We start from the raw sequence: 15,383 nt of genomic DNA on the forward strand, positions 1-15,383 counted from the left end.
CATAATTCTTTAACCTCTTGGAACTTCAGCTTCCATGTCTGTAAAATAGAAGTAACGACACTGTTTCACAAGGTTGGGATGAAGTAAGATTATGTACTTGAAAGCACCTAATAAAATACATGGCACACAGTTTGCACTCACTGATTCAGACTCTGTGCATCAAAATGGCTAAGATAAAAATGAAATGATTTTAGACCCATAAAATAAAAACCATAAGCCAGCACTGAATTAATGTTCTCTGTCTTATTTTAAAACTAGCGTTCCCATTGCAGGAAAAATCCTGCAATAGGGTTTCCTGCTGCACTCTACCCCGCCCTGCCTGCTCTCCTCCCTTGTCCCCCGCCCCGCCTTCTCCTCCAGCCTCCCTGCTTTTCTCCCTTCTCCGCCAGCCCTCCCACTCTTCTTCCTTCTCCCCTGGCCCCGCCTCCGCTCCTCCCTTCTCCCCCGGCCCCACCTGCGCTCCTCCCTTCTCCCCCGCCCCGCCTTCTCCACCAGCCCGCCTGCTTTTCCCTTCTCCCCCGGCCCCGCCTCCACTCCTCCCTTCTCCCCCACCCCGCCTTCTCCGCCAGCCTGCCTGCTTTTCTTCCTTCTCCCCCGGCCCCGCCTCCGCTCCTCCCTTCTCCTCCCCCCCGCCGGCTTTCTTGCTTCTCCGCAGCTTTGCTCCCTTCTGCAGCTCTTGGCTTCTTTCTACGCTGTCTTGATATGCAAATTAGCCGCCATCTTTGTTGGGGTAATTTGTATACTCATCCTGATTGGTTGGTGGGCGTGGCTTGGCTGGTCGGCGTGGCTTTGATGTAGCAAAGGTGCGGTCAATTTGCATATTTGTCTATTATTATGTAGGATAGGACCCAGCCAAGATTAATTCAGGGAAATAAATACATATATAAATTAAATATAGGCAAAAGCCTGATCGTTGCCTACCACAACAATTTTGAGACTATGACGGGAGAGCAGAGCAGACACCATCCAGAACCACCGGAGGACTGGCTGAGCAGATGCTCTACAACTAGAATAAAAGAGAGGGGTACGCGGGATGATGCTGATGCCGGTGACCCAAAGACCACACTTTAAGAACTACGGCTCAGGCGACACAATGGCGGCCTGGGACGTGCTCGGCGCAGTTCCCCTGGAGGTCTCCGGCTGAGGGGACGGCTCCGCTCACTGCCGAGCACGGACAGGCGAGCCCCTGGGAGACATGGGGTGGGAGACTCCGCGCTTGCTGACCTCCAAGTCCTTCAAGAATCTCAACGCCCCGGAAGCGGCCAGGTGCGCACGCTTGGCGACCGGCCACCGCTGCAGACCCAAGGGCCGACGCAGCGACACCGGACCAGACCACCACCGTGCACCGGGCACACCGGAGCTTCGCCGAGCCCACCAACAAGTTCTGCGGCAGCCGCCCTGGAGCTCTGAGAAAATGGCCGAAGGAATTGCTGAGAGGGAATGGACCAACAGGAATTGGGATCAAGAAGACGAAACCCCGCTGGGTCCTGGGTCTGGGTGAGGCCGCGCGCCCCTGGGTCTGGGTGAGGCTGGGAACTGGGTCAGGGTGAGGCTGGGTCCCGGGTCCGGGCGAGGCCACATGCCCCTGGATCTGGGTAAGGCCGCACACTTCTGGGTCCGGGTGAGGCTGGGTCCAGGGTCCGGGTGGGGCCGCCCCCCTGGGTCCGGGTGAGGCTATGCGCCCCTAGGTCCGGGTGAGGCTGGATCCTGGGTCCGGGTGGGGCCGTGCGCCCCTGGACCTGGGTGAGGCCACGCAACCCTGGGTCTGGGAGAGGCCGCGCGCCCCTGGGTCCGGGTGAGGCCACGCGCCCCTGGGTCCGGGTGAGGCCACACGCCCCTGAGTCCGGGTGAGGCCATGCGCCCCTGGGTCCGGGTGAAGCTGGATCCCAGGTCCGAGTGAAGCCATACGCCCCTGGGTCCGGGAGAGGCTGGGTCCCGGGTCCGGGCGAGGCTGCGCGCCTCTGGGCTCGGGTGTGGTCACACGCCCCTGGGTCTAGGTGAGACCTCATGCCCCTGGGTCTGGGTAAGGCTGGGTCCTGGGTCTGGGTAAGGCTGGGTCCCGGGTCCGGGTGAGGCCGCGCCCCTGGGTTCGGGTGAGGCTGTGTCCCGGGCCCGGGTGAGGTCGCGCCCCTGGGTCCAGGTGACGCCACGCCCTGGGTCCGGGAGAGGCCACGTGCCCCTGGGTCTGGGTGAAGCTGTATCCCGGGTCCGAGTGAGGCCGTGCGCCCCTGGATCCGGGTGAGGCCACACGCCCCTGGGTCTGGGTGAGGCCGTGTGCCCCTGAATCCGGGTGAGGCTGGGTCCTGGGTCAGGGTGAGGCCATGCGACCCTGGATCCGGGTGAGGCCACGCGACCCTGGGTCCGGGAGAGGCCACACGCCCCTGGGTCCAGGTGAGGCCACGCGCCCCTGGGTCCGGGTGAAGCTGGATCCCGGGTCCGGGTGAGGCCGTGTGCCCCTGGATCCGGGTGAGGCTGGGTCCCGGGTCCAGGTGAGGCCGCGCGCACCTGGGTCGGGGTGAGGCCACGCGCCCCTGGGTCTGGGAGAGGCCACGCGCCCCTGGGTCCGGGTGAGGCCATGCGCCCCTGGATCTGGGTGAGGCCACGCGCCCCTGGGTCCGGGAGAGGCCACGCGCCCCTGGGTCCGGGTGAAGCTAGATCCTGGGTCCAGGTGAGGCCGTGTGCCCCTGGATCTGGGTGAGGCTGGGTCCCGGTCTGGGAGAGGCCACGCACCCCTGGGTCTGGGTGAGGTCACGCACCCCTGGATCCGGGTGAAGCTGGATCCCGGGTCCGGGTGAGGCCGTGTGCCCCTGGATCCGGGTGAGGCTGGGTCCCAGGTCCGGGTGAGGCCGCGCGCACCTGGGTCAGGGTGAGGCCACGCGCCCCTGGGTCTGGGAGAGGCCACGCACCCCTGGGTCCAGGTGAGGCCTCATGCCCCTGGGTCCGGATGAAGCTGGATCCCAGGTCCGGGTGAGGCCATGTGCCCGGATATGGGTGAGGCTGGGTCCTGGGTCCGGGTGAGGCCGCGCACACCTGGGTCGGGGTGAGGCCACGTGACCCTGGGTCTGGGAGAGGCCATGCGCCCCTGGGTCCGGGTGAGGCCACGCGCCCCTGGGTCCGGGTGAAGCTGGATCCCAGGTCCGGGTGAGGCCGTGTGCCCCTGGATCCGGGTGAGGCTGGGTCCCAGGTCCGGGTGAGGCCGCGCGCACCTGGGTCCGGGTGAGGCCTCGCGCCCCTGGGTCCAGGTGAAGCTGGATCCCAGGGTCCGGGTGAGGCCGTGTGCCCCTGGATCCAGGTCAGGCTGGGTCCCGGGTCCGGGTGAGGCGGCGTGCACCTGGGTCCGGGTGAGGCCACGCGCCCCTGGGTCCTGGTGAAGCTGGATCCCGGGTCCGGGTGAGGCCGTGTGCCCCTGGATCCGGGTGAGGCTGGGTCCCGGGTCCGGGTGAGGCCGCGCACCTGCGTCCAGGTGAGGCCACGCGCCCCCTGGGTCCGGGTGAGGCCACGTGCCCCTGAGTCCGGGTGAAGCCGTGCCCCTGGGTCCGGCCGAGACCAAACCAGAGGGAGTCGGACCTGCATTACCACCATTTGTCCACCATCCAGAGCTGAGCGGTCAGTGCCGACATGTACACATAAGGAACTGGTGGACATTGAAATTGGGTCTCAAAAGAACTGTTGGTCCAGAAAGAAACTCACTATAGACTGATTCATTTGCCTGTCAGCATAACTATTATTGCTCGTCTCACATTCAGTTCTTATAAGTATATCTCTAGTGACACATGATCTCGCTCATCTAGGGGAAATGATGAACAACATAGACCGATGAACAAGAACAGAACCAGAAACAAGGAGGCATCGATCGGACTATCGGGACTCAGAGGGAGGATAGGGGAAGGTGGGGGGAGGGGGGAGAGATCAACCAAAGGACTTGTGTGCATGCATATGAGCCTAACCAATGGTTAAGTTCAACAGGGGGTTGGGGCATCCGTGGGGAGGGGTGTGGGATGGGAATGGGGGGATGAAGACAAATATGTGACACCTTAATCAATAAAGAAATTAAAGAAAAATAAACAAATAAATAAATTAATTAATTAAATGTAACCTGTAATTTCAGTGTAGAGATGAATTTATCTTGAGTTCTCACTTGTTGTTCTAGCTGGAGAGTATTCTGGTATTTTCCAGCTTCGGAAACTGGAGCCCCTAGACCAAAATCATGTTCTTTGGTGGTAACCTAGTGGGAAGAACAGGAATAATACCAGGACATGCTTTTTAAAACAGTTTTGTGATTTCTCACAACAGTCAATAAATTTTTTAGTTTAACCACATTCTTAGATACATTTCCAATTGGTTTTAACCTTGTCACACCAGCAAAGAGTATTTCAGCAAGCTTTACCTTCTTAACATTTTATGTTCTAAAACTTTTTCTGTGTGCTTTCCAAATATAAAACTACAATATGAATATGCTTTTCAAAAGAGACATACCCCATCCTATCCCCTTGGTAATCACTGTACTAAGAAAATATTGGGTCAGCAGCAAATTAAGTAGTCTATCTCTAGGCCTGTTTTTTCCAAAAAGGTTTGCTACACATATCACAAAGGGCTGACTTCTCTCTAATATATAAATAATTCCTATAAATAAGAAAGGAAATGAAATACCCGAATAGAAAAAAGAATATGGATATTTCACATACATGGCTTTCAAATAGATTTAAAGATACTCAATCTCGCCATTTAGAGGGATACACATTAAAACAACATTGGATACCATTTTTTAACTCACCTTGGCAAAGATAAAATAGTTGGATATATAATGTAGCGTTGTTATATATCATTGGTGGCAGTGTAAATTGACACAATATTTATGGAAAACAATTATATAAAATCTAGCAACATAACAATAATTCCATTTCTAGAATTTTTTTCTGGTGTGTACATTTTTTTCATGAGCAAAATAACCAAATATTTCACTTTAACATATTATACATACTACTATGCACTGTGCTTTTTTTACTTGACAATGTATCTTAGAAATTGTATAATTTAGGAAAATAATCAGTTCTTTTCCTGACTCAAGGCTGCCTGTATGTTACGGAAGAGAGAATTTGCTACAAGCGTCCTAGATCTCTCCTAGCAACACAGCTGTTATTCTCTAAAATCTAGTGCCCCAGATATTACAGGATCAGGATTCCCTAGTCACTGACCTTGAGTCACACCTTGTCCAATCTAACACTTAGCAGTGTGACAGATTAATCTTCCTCTTTCCCTTTCCTAACCAAAATACAAGTGTGCTTTTTTGGTTTACATTTCAGCAGTTGCTGCCTCATTTGGAACTTAAGCGTTAGCTCCCACAGGGTATTTCTAATTATGAATCATTTAGGCCTTTATGGCATAAGCTGAAACCCAAATTACCATTCCTTATACAGTTTCTGTTGAAAAATATGTCCCTAGTTATAAATAGTTCACTTAGAATAACAGAATCAAATGACTCCTCACTATAGCAGTATTTTTCAGGTTTTAGTGAATATATGAGTCACTTGGGAATCTTGTTAAAATGCAGATTTTTATCCACAACTAGAGGCCCGGTGCACAAATTCATGTGCGGGTGGGGTCCCTCGGCATGGCCTGCGGGGATTGGCAGTCCACCACTGCCAGCCACTCCTGCCAGCCACTCCTGCCTGCCACTCCTGCTCATCCTGGCCCCGCTTCGCCTGTTGCAGGCTCACGCCCAGTCAGTCCTGATCGCAAGAGGCTCATGCCTCAGCAGCAGCAGCACTCACCAGCCATGAGCCCGAATCTGGCACCCGTCCCAAGGGGGTGAGGAGGGGCATGGGACGCTATCGGCCCTCCAGGCAGGTGGTGGGATGCCCTTACAGGCCAGGGATCTGTCCCGCTGACCTTTGTGCTGGTAGTCGGGAGCCACCTGGTGGCTGCTTTTATATCGTTTCTTCTTTGCAGAGTGTCTAGGGAGGGGAAGTGGCCATGGTGCCCAAGGCCAACTTCCAGGAGGCCTGTGGCATTATTGTGATTGTGCTGGGGACGCTGATCCATCGGTGCCTGGCCAGTTCTCTGGAAATTGGACCTGCAGGACTACTGAGGGACTGAGTGGCTGCCACTGGGCTGGTGGGCTGCTGGGACCGGTCGGTCAGCTGAGCAGCACTCTGCTGTGGGAGCACACTTACCACCAGGGGGTAGCTCCTACATTGAGCGTCTGCCCCCTGGTGGTCAGTGCACATCATAGTGACAGGTCATTTGCTCGCTTGGGCTTTTATATATATATAGAAGATAGGCCTGAGACACTGCATTTCTTTTTCTTTTTTTTTAAAAATATATTTTATTGATTTTTACAGAGAGGAAGGGAGAGGGATAGAGTTAGAAACATCAATGAGAGAGAATCATTGATCAGCTGCCTCTTGCACACTCCCTACTGGGAATGTGCCCGCAACCAAGGTACATGCCCTTGACCGGAATCGAACCTGAGACCCTTCAGTCCGCTGACGCTCCATCCACTGAGCCAAACTGGTTAGGGCGACACTGCATTTCTTAAAAGCTGCTCAGCAATCCTTATTTGGCTAGTACAGAGACTAGACCCATAAAAAATCTCATGAAATGAGCAGTGAATTAATATTTACTCTTCATCTTATTGTAAAATAGGCCTCAGGCCCTAGCTGGTTTGGCTCACTGGATAGAGCATTGGCCTGCAGACTGAATGGTCTGGGGTTCAAGTCCTGTAAAGAGCACAAGCCTTTTCAGACTCTATCCACAGTAGAGGTCATGCAGGAGGCAGCTGATCAATGATTCTCTCTCATCATTGATATTTCTATTCTTTCTCCCTCTCCCTTCCTCTCTAATATCAAATATATATATATATATAAAAAAAACACACCATATATATATATATATATATATATATATATATATATATATATGGTGTGTTTTTTTAATAGGCCTCAGCCCAAATTAATTCAGAGAAATCAAGTCAAGTCTAAACCTGCCTAACATTGAGTTCTTCATAATTTGATCCCTTCCCACATCTCCAAATTTATCTCCTCTAAGAACTCCCCTGTTAAAGACAAACTATTCCAAATTACTCCACATATTCTTTATACATTCAGAAACAGGTCATCTTTTATTCATAAGCTTTGCCCTCACCCTTTTCTCCATTTAAAGACACTTCTAAGGTTCAGCTTGAATTCTATATTCTCTAGGAGGTTTTCTTTGTCTTCTCCATCGAACAGTAATCACTTCTTCAATGAGACTTTGTATATAGTAGTTACAGAACAACTTATGTAGCTATTTGGTTTTTCTGGATGTATATCTCCCTCACATGGTCATTAGAATGTTACGAACAAGCGATGTCCTAGAGCTCTCTGTACTGCCCCAACCTGCACAGAGCTGTCTGTACTATAGGAAGGTATCATAAAATTTTGCAGATGTGACAAAGAAGCAGTATACTAAAGCAGATAAAATTAAATATTCCTTCTTCTGTTTGGAAATCTCAATAGTCAAGTGGGGGTTCTATAAAATTACCCATCAGACTAACCTAGAAATTAAAAGTAGGAAGAGGCCAAGAGACTATCACATTAGAGCTGCTCCTTTCCCTGCACTAGCTTAGGAGGCAGTAAAAAGGGAGAGAAATTAATATATCGGAAATACCCTTGTCTAGCCTGCCACCAGAATATTCTCCACATTTCCATGATCTTTAAATGGATGATGAATGGAACTTGTGTTCCTGTACAGATCTCAGAGAATACAAGAAAAGTAAAAGTACTGTGCGAGCAGCAAATTGTTATCATGAACATCCAAGTGAGAACCACAATCATTCTCAATTGGGAAGTAACATAGCAGAGTGGTTAAGAGTGTGTTCATTAGCATCAGACTGTTCATGTTCATCATGCTAGTTCTGCCGCTTCTTAGCTGCATGACTAGGGGCAAGTTACTTCTCTGGCCAAGGCTTCACCTATAAAATGGGAATGATAACAGTACTGGCCTCAAAGAGCTGCTGTGAGGATTCATATAAGTAAAGCACTTAGGAAAGTGCCTGGCTAAAACAAGTCTATATACACCGAGTGGCCAGATTATTATGATCTCTGAACGCATAATAATATGGCCACTCAGTGTATATCCTATATAATAAGAGGCTAATATGTAAATTGTCCCCTCGACCAGGAGTTCGACCAGCAGGCAGGCTGGCCAACCACCCATGTCCCCTCCCCCTGGCCAGGCTGGCCAGACCCCACCCATGCACGAATTCATGCACCGGGCCTCTAAAATAAATAAATAAATATATATATATATATATATATATATATATATATATATATATATATATATTCACATACATACACACACTGAATGGCCAGATTATTATGCATTCAGAGATCATAATAATCTGGCCACTCAGTATATATATAATTATTATTATTAACAATTACTATTATTCCAAATTCTTCTCAGTGATTCAACTTATCTAATTGGCCATCAAGTCCTACTGATTTTGCACTGAACTCTCTCTCAAATTTCTATCTTCCATTCCTATCACTGTTTCAATTCATACTATCAGACTGTAACAGTCACATTTATTCGATTCTCAAATTTATGAACAGAGTAATGATGACCCAACATTTGATTCTGGGGACAGAAATATGGAAACCAAATAAAAAGCTAAAATTTCAACTCTCAGTGATCTAGGGAACTCCAGAACTAATAAATCATAAATTAGAGTACAGCAAGATTAGTGCACACCAGAGGAATGAATGCACATGAATGCTAAGGGAATACAGAGAAAAGGAATACAAAAGAGTATTTCTGAGTTCTACTTCCCTCCAAAAGACAGCATAGATTTTACATGTTCCCAAAAAACTATGAACATAGCCTATCAGAGCACATTATATTGTGTTTATTGGACGTCCACAGCCATGGCAACTTGTGTAAAACAGACCTCTAATTCTCCCACCTGCAGTCTGCTCTCAACACACCTCCACTATGCTCCTTCCCAGGCTCTCCCAGGTCAAATGGCAGTGCCTAAGGCAGTGCCAGAGGAGTCACCTGTTTCCTCTCTCCCTGATCCCCATCAAATCCATCACCAAGCCCTGATGGTTCTAACTCCAAATCCACCCCCTTCTCTGCAGTTGTATTACCACCTCCATGGTTCAAGTCACCATCATCTCCCACATGGATTGCTACAAGTTTCCTAACTGGTCTTTCTGCTTCCATGTTGCTCCCTACAACTATTTTCCAAATGGAGATCAAAAGACTCACTTTAAAACAATGAGATCCTCCTCAAAAACACTCCAATGGCTCCCCAATGCAATTAGAATAAAGTCCACGTTTTAAGGTCCTGTATGATTTGGGCCCTGCCTTCACTTTCCTAAATAGACCCAGTACTTTTTTCATTGTCCACCTGCCAGCTTTATCGGTTTTCTTTCTGTTCCTCTCCTGTACCAATATCATTACATGGTAAGGCCCAGCCCATGGCTGGCTCCATCTTACCCCAGCTCAGCTCTTGGGTTCTTCCCTGACCTCTTATCTAAAGTAGCCTCTCTCCTTGTCACTCTCTTATTAGGTTACTAGAGGCCCAATGCACAAATTCATGCATGGGTGGGGTCCCTCAGCCTGGCCAGTGATCAGGGCCAATTTGGGGCTGTCTCTCCCAGTCCCTGGGGAAGGACCTCAGGAGGTTGGCCACTTGTGGGAGGTTGGCTGTGGGAGCGTACTGACTACCAGGAAGCAGCTTCTGCATTAAGCATCTTCCCCCTGGTGGTCAGTGTGTGTCATATCGACCAGTTGACCAGTTGATCGGTTATAATGGTCACTTAGGCTTTTATATATATACTAGAGGCCCGGTGCATGAAATTCATGCCTGGGCGGGGGGTGTCCCTCAGCCCAGCCTGCCCCTTGTCCAATCTGGGAACCCTCAAGGGATGTCCGACTAAACGGGATGCCCGACTAAACTGCCCACCGGGATTGGGCCTAAACGGGCAGTCGGACATCCCTCTCACAATCCAGGACTGCTGGCTCCCAACTGCTCGCCTGCCTGCCTTCCTGATTGCCCCTAACCCCTTCAGCCTGCCAGCCTGATCACCCCCTAACCACTCCCCTGCCAGCCTGATTGATGTCTAACTGCTCCCCTGCCAGCCTGTTTGCCCCCAACTTCCCTCCTCTGCTGGCCTGGTCACCCCTAACTGCCCTCCCCTGCAGGCTTGATCGCCCCCAACTGTCTTCCCTTGCAGGCCTGGTCCCTCCCAACTGCCCTCCCCTGCTGGCCATCTTGTGGCAGCCATCTTGTGTACACATGGGGCAGGATCTTTGACCACATGGGGGCAGCTATCTTGTGTGTTGCAGTGATGGTCAATCTGCATATTACTCTTTTATTAGATAGGATAGAGGCCTGGTGCATGGGTGGGGGCCAGCTGGTTTGCCCTGAAGGGTGACCTGGATCAGGGTGGGGGTTCCCTTGGGGCATGGGGCAGCCTGGGCGAGGGGCCTGTGATGGTTTGCAGGCCGGCCACGTCCCCCGGCGACCCAAGCGGAGGCCCTGGTATCTGGGATTTATTTATCTTCTACAATTAAAACTTTGTAGCCTTAAGCAGAGGCCTGGGCCAGCCAGGGTGTGCAGAAAGCTTGGCTTCCTCCAACCCCGGGGAAACCCAAGCCTCCCTCCTGCTCTCTCTGTGGCCGCAGTCATCTTGGTTGGGTTAATTTGCATACTCGCTCCTGATTAGCTGGTGGGAGTGGCTGGTGGGTGTAGCGGAGTGATGGTTAATTTGCATATTACTCTTTTATTAGATAGGATAGATTTACACTTATTTCATTTGAAATTATATCATTTATTTCTTCACTAGTTCCCTCCCCTCCCCCCCCCACTACTAGAAGGTAAAGTCCAAGAGATCTAGGCTCTTATCTGCTTATTGTTATAGCTGTAATGCATAGAAAGATGCACAGCACAAAATTGGTACTCAATAAGACATTTTCAATATAATCAATTTTGATGACTGGAACAAAGTAGTTTTAATGGTAGGGATGGGGTGGAAGCAAGTTTGACTGGGACTAATAAAAGAGTTAGTACTAAGGAAAAGGAAGCATTATTATGAGAAGAGAGGTAGAGTGAAAGTTAGAAAAGACCAAGGTTGTTGAAGGGTCATTACAAAGTAGAAAATCTTGTTCCTTTTCTTTTTTATAAAAGATATTTTTATTGATTTCAGAGAAGAAGGGAGAGGAAGAGAGGTAGAAACATCAATGATGAAAAAGAATCATTGATTGGTTATGTCCTGCACGCCCCCAACTGGGGATTGAGCCAGCAACCCAGGCATGTGCCCTTGACTGGAATAGATCCAGAGACCCTTCAGTCTACAGGCCAACATTCTATCCACTGAGCCAAATCAGCCAGGGCTAGAAAATCTCGTTTCTTAATTCTCTTTACATCAAGGAAAGCTTCCAGAATTAAACAAAAGCCCAGGGTTGTCTCCTAAATGCAAACACATACACAACTTGACAGTTTCAGGGGATTCAAGAACCCCCTAAATTCTTGTACTCCGGGTTAAGAAGCCATGCAGTGTGAACACAATAAAGATTTTAAGACATGGGTTAATGCTAACTAATGGAAAAAGGCCACTGAGATAACAAGGGGAAACCGAGGTACAAGCTATGCACTGTCCTCCGAGACAAGAAAGAGAAAAGGAGGTTCAGGTGAAGGGTTAGATAAGGGGTAGAAATTTTTTCCTCTAAAACAAAAAAAGAGAAAGGTTGGGTGAAGATTAAGATAGAGTTAGAAATTTGAAGAAGTTCCTGCCTGGTAGAATTTTAATTTTTCAGTAAAAAAGGAGGTAGGGTCATGTGCTAAAAAGTATCATCAATGCTGAGCAAAATATCAGGTATATAATATGTGCTCAATAAATCTCTACTGAATATTTTGATAGAATTAAAAATACTGGAGTATTTTATATGAGATTCTGATTCCGCTAAAGGTCAACTTGGTGTGTTTTTTATAAAACTGTCTCCAAATGTTTATACAGACATTTTGGAGTAGGACTAGCCTCACTAACAGGGAGATATAGAGAAGCACACAAAAATTTATGACAATTTTGAGATATCATAAACAATTATTTGTGTTTATAATAAACTAGTAGCCCGTTTGCACGAAGATTCGTGCAATAGACCTTCATTCACCTGGCTGCCTGCACCAGTTTTCTGCGGGCACCGGGGACCCAGGCCTTGGCTGTGGCCACCGCCTTCTGCCTTCTTTCAGGGTCGGGGCTTGGCCCCGGGCAGTGACCTTGGGCTCGGCTGCACCCAACATCCCTGCTAAGGATCGCAGGAGCAGTGGTTTCCTGTGATCGGTGCAGGCTCCCCGCAGTGGTTTCCTGTGATCGGTGCAGGCTCCCCGCTGGTGCCCAAGGCTGGGAAAGCCTCCACCTGAGGCTTTCCTGGCCTTGGGCTCGGCAGCACCCAGCGTCCCTGCTACCGATCGCAGGAGCCGACCCCCAGTGGTTTCCTGCGATCGGTGCAGGCTCCCTGCTGGTGCCCAAGGCCGGGAAAGCCTCCCGCGGCTTTCCCGGCCTTGGGCTCCGCCATACCCCAACGTCCCTGCAACGGTTTCCTGGTGGGCGTGGTTGGTGGGCGTGGCTTGGTTGGTGGGCGTGGCTTGGGCGTAGCGAAGGTGCGGTCAATTTGCATATTTGTCTATTATAAGGTAAGATATCTGCAAGTAAACGTTTTGGGAATTCACCTCAAACAAAATAGTAAAGCCACAATAGTTAACTTTTCTTATGAAAATGAAATAACCTCTCCTAGGCATTCCATTCAAATCCAAAGTTCTCAATTCTCTTCAAATCAAATTATACTGTAAAGAAATAACTTGTTTTAAAAGTTCATAAATAAAGGGCCTTAGGGGAGGTACCTCTTATACAGTGATGGCGAACCTATGACATGCGTGTCAGCACTGACACACATAGCCATTTCTGATGACACGCGGCCGCATGCTGAGGATGAAACATTTGCTGCTCTTGAGGATGAAACATTTGCGACTAGAGTCTTGGAGTTAGTTTTCTCCTCAAAGTGACACACTACCCGAGTTATGCTCAGTTTTTTGGCGAAGTTTGACACACCAAGCTCAAAAGGTTGCCCATTACTGACTTATCAAGACCTCTCTGAAACATAAGGGGTTAAAATAGCTGTTTTCAAAAGGCTTTTCTGAACTGAAAGAATTTAATAACAAATAAAGTGATTTTATAGCATAGCTAAGTTATGGAACTGCCTTACTAACTAGCTCACTTCAAAAGATTACCATGGGGAAATAAAAAGGGTATCATGGGGGACATATATAAGTAACTTCACAATAGTGTTCTTCACATTACCAAAACTGTAAAATCTGTAGTGTCCACTCAAGAGAAGAGTAGATAAATTGTAGATAAATTCTTACATTAGAACACTAAACAAACTATAAGCAACAACAAGGATAAATCTTAAAACAATGTCCAGTAAATAAACGAAATGCAAAGGAATAGGAAATTTTCATTTATATAAAATTTCATAAACAAACCAAACTAGAATGTGCATGTTCACATACAAAGATGGAGGAACAATAAGGAAAAGCAAGGAAGTGGCTAGCATAGTGGATACATCAGGGGAGAAGGGTGTGTGATGGGAAAAGGGAATAAATATAATAATACCTGCTCTAACTGCCTCTGTATCTGGAGTACTTTAAGAGCAAATTATCCTAAAACAAACTGTACCAAGCAACTGAAGAAGAGGACAGAAAGACAGCCCAGAAAATCTCTACAATTGATTATATGCTGGGCTAAAGCAGTGGTTTATTTATTTATTTTTTTTTCAGAAAAGAATCATTTTAAATAAGATATATTTGGGAAGCTGTCATTTAAAAATGCCAAAGTTTATTATTTAAAATAAATACTTCATTAATGTACCTTCCTCATTATTTTCCACTAATTAAGACTGATTTAGTTCATTAGTTCATGGATTAATTAAAATACAAACAAAAATACGTTTTATCCTGGAGGCAGATTTGAATGTGACACTCTCCTTTTACATTTATAACTAACCTATTTTCCTCTACTTAAAGACCGACTGTTATTATTTCCTTACAACAAAAAGTGCAGTTGAAATGCCAGTAGAGGACATCTGAAACACCGAATACCGTGAGCCATAAGGGCATGTAGTGGAGGAAGGAAAAGTCGGACCCCGTCATCTTTGCAAACTTTTCCTGATGCCGCGATCCTTGACTTTATTTAAAGAAAAAAAAAAGTATTCCTGGTCCATGACTGTCTCAGTTATTCAGTTGCCTCCACTAGTTTTCAGACAAAAGCCAGCTTACCCTGCCTTTCCTGGGTACTGAACTTATAGGAGATTTTCAGGAGAATGCCGGCTTCATCTCGGCCCTTCGCCTCCCGAAGTCTATAAAGAGCTTAGAAGTGAGAGGTTGGGAGTCAGGATGAGCCAGGTTGAACTCCCAGATCTCTGACTTCCAATTGCTCAGCTCCACTCCAGAGCGTTTCTACCCCGAACAGTCCCCCCAACAACCAAGCCAGGGCGGCAGGAAGCGAAGCGGTCACCATAGGAACTGGGCTCAACTCCGCGCTCCTAAGAAATGGCAGCGGCAGCAAAGCTGGCTCCCGGAGGGCTTCCCGGGGCCGCAGCTCTGCCTGCCACTGCCCCTCGCAGCAGCTCACGCAGTGAACACCTGCCTCGGGGTCACCCCCGCCCCGACCCACACACTCGCTCTTGCAGCTGCCTTCTCAGAGGCCTTCCGGCCCAGAAACTGCTTGGCCCCAACCCGGGCCATCACCGCGGCTTCTACCTGGAGCTCCAGGTCCCTCCCTGGACTTCTCAGCCCAGCAGCCTCCTCAGAGCTCATCCTGGCGACTGCCAGGCCCCCGCCTCCCGCCGGGACTCAAGTCCCACCCCATCCCCATCCTCCGCCCCTTTCCCCGCCCTTCCCACCCCCAAATGGACCCGGCCCCGCCCCGCTGGACGTGCAGGTGGTGGAAGAGGAAACCTGGCGGGAAGGAGGCGGAGCGGTTAGCACCGCCCCGCGCCGCCGTCGACTCCGCCCTCACGCTCTGTACCTGAGGGGGGCTTGTCCTCCATCTTCCTGGCGCCTTCGCTCCGCTTTGGTCTCGCGTGCCCCCAGTCCCTGTGCGCACGCGTACCTGGTTCGACCCTCCCTCTCGCAGAGACTACGACCCCTGCGTGCGCACCCACGCACGTGGCGACGCGTACGTTCACGTGCCAGCCCTAGCAGACGCCTAGGGAAGGCCTTCTCTTGGTCCATCCGCGCCGCGCAGGCGCACGCCCCACAGCGCCTAGAGTTACCACAGGAGCGTCCGGTCTCCTAGTAACCAGGGGCTAGCCCTGGGGGCACCTGCAAGTAACGC

General features: G+C 49.4%; 1 protein-coding gene across 2 annotated transcripts in view; it reads right to left on the bottom strand.

Moving 5' to 3' along the window:
* The window catches only part of LOC114228060 (testis-specific gene 10 protein), a 125,567-nt gene extending 110,387 nt beyond the window's left edge, over positions 1-15,180 (bottom strand). The window contains exons 1-2 of one of the 2 annotated variants that reach the window (XM_054728460.1): positions 15,075-15,179; positions 4,097-4,225 (exon numbers count right to left, since the gene is read on the bottom strand). The gene's annotated coding sequence lies outside the window, so the exon portion shown is untranslated. Of the gene's footprint in view, positions 1-4,096; positions 4,226-15,074 lie in introns of both variants that reach the window. The other variant, XM_054728461.1, reaches the window with a different exon arrangement.
* Between the last annotated feature and the right edge of the window lie 203 nt (positions 15,181-15,383).

This window comes from Eptesicus fuscus, chromosome 16 (genome assembly GCF_027574615.1).
Source record: "Eptesicus fuscus isolate TK198812 chromosome 16, DD_ASM_mEF_20220401, whole genome shotgun sequence".
NCBI lineage: Eukaryota > Metazoa > Chordata > Mammalia > Chiroptera > Vespertilionidae > Eptesicus > Eptesicus fuscus.